Here is a 1,896-nt window from a genome sequence, read left to right as displayed (position 1 = left end):
TTGTTTTAGTTTTAGTAGATGTTTAACGGCGCCCGCAACTGCATAAGGTCATACGAGCGCCGGAAGATAAGAGGTGTTAGTGTTACAAGAGAGCACAGAATCCTACACTTAGTGTAGAATTCTGTGCAAGAGAATAACAAACATAAAAAAAGGGGAGATAAGGACGATAGATGTTTCATAGGAAAGAAGGAGCAAACCACACCAGAGCACCCACCAACCACCCTAACTACTTTTTTTGTTGTACTTCCTGAATTTTAGTGGGATTTTCTATTGGCCGCAACTAGGCTAGTGCTTTTGTTTGTTTAAAATCACAAGTAGTTAGACACCATTTCACTATGATGATTGTAAAAAATGGCATGATTTGAGTTCTTGAGATTTACTTATGTTGTATGGTGATACAGTATGGTATGGCTAATAAAGCCAGCAAGGGAATAAAAATTAATGTTGATTTGCACTTGTAACACAAAAAGGTCATTTAGTGCCAAAGATTAGAGCAGGTGTAGCAAGGCAGTAAGAAACACTAAAAAGAAAGAGGAGAGATTTAAGGATGATACATGTAGACGATTGAGTTAGATAGGAAAGAAGGTGCAAACCACACAAGAGCATCTGCCAACCACCCCAAAGAAAAATTAAGACAATCAGGAGTAGGTTACACTGTTTTTCAGGTCGAGGTCCAGAAAGCAACAGGCAATCAATAATTGGCACACAGACTGTATCCATTACCGATCATCCTCCCTCATTTCCTGTGCCGCTTGAGTCACAAAGAGAATGTTTCACACATTAATCGGTTAATTTGGTACATGTGTCATGCTCAAGTGAGGGTTATCGAGCTTCGTACTCAGATGAGAAGTTGTTTAGTTCTCTAGGCGTACTTCATAACATCCAGAATCAATCAATAACACTGATGATAGTAACATTTTGCTGCGAATGGAGTAGGATGAGATCGTGACACGACTTGAAAAATAGAACACAGAACGGACAAACACTAAAGCACTGGTACATGTACAAGAACAAAAACCATAGAACTATAAAAACAAAAAATCAAAATTGTCTGAAAATAAAGAATAAGATTAATATATAATTCCAGTTTTATTCAGCCTTTCCTCAAGAACAAACAAGCAATGGTAAGCGTTCAGCATCAATATCACAGGGGAACGATGGATTCATTTTTACGTACCAAGGGATGAAAACAAATCCATCTTTAGCCAATCATTCAATGATGTCAAAACAAAAACAAATCTTTCAAGTCAGAACTATCTTGATCCCAGTAAGAGCTGTCAAAAGTGTTATTATTATTAGATTCCACAGACAGACTTTGCTAATCTATGGGTTGGACGTAGCATCTTTAAAAGTAAAAGATGGGTATGTCTCCCTATTTTTCTCTGCCAATCCTACTGCTGCAAAAGGTTACTTGGCAATTAGCAGTAAAAAAATAAATTATAATAATGCATAAAAGGCTACAGTGCTGTATGTCCTCCCCCTTGGGAGCTGAGACAGTTAATTTGAGTAAACATGCCCATTAAAGAAATTCGTAAGGAAATGTGAACCACCTTTTGTAATGGGTTAATAATGACTTCTTCAAGTCCCATTCACTTGCAAATTTGAGAACGGTCTCTCACATTCTAATGCTTAACACTTTGCAGTCACACAGCCAGTTAAAGGGCCTTCAAAATACCCCATCTGGTCACCCAGCCAGGAGAGTGACTGCAACAGACCTCTCGGGCCTGTAGCAGAGCTGCATTAAGTGACCGGAAGGGATAATTTTCACTGTCGCATTAATGCAGGAAGTGACCACAAAGTGTTAAAGTTAATAGCAAGAATCTACTTCTTTCAAACGAACACCTGTAGTAAAGTTTATATCTACTACCGGTATCATGTTTTTGCAGATATCAGAAA

Source organism: Aplysia californica, unplaced genomic scaffold, assembly GCF_000002075.1.
Source record: "Aplysia californica isolate F4 #8 unplaced genomic scaffold, AplCal3.0 scaffold00496, whole genome shotgun sequence".
Classification (NCBI taxonomy): Eukaryota; Metazoa; Mollusca; class Gastropoda; order Aplysiida; family Aplysiidae; genus Aplysia; species Aplysia californica.
This window is presented reverse-complemented; position numbering follows the sequence as displayed.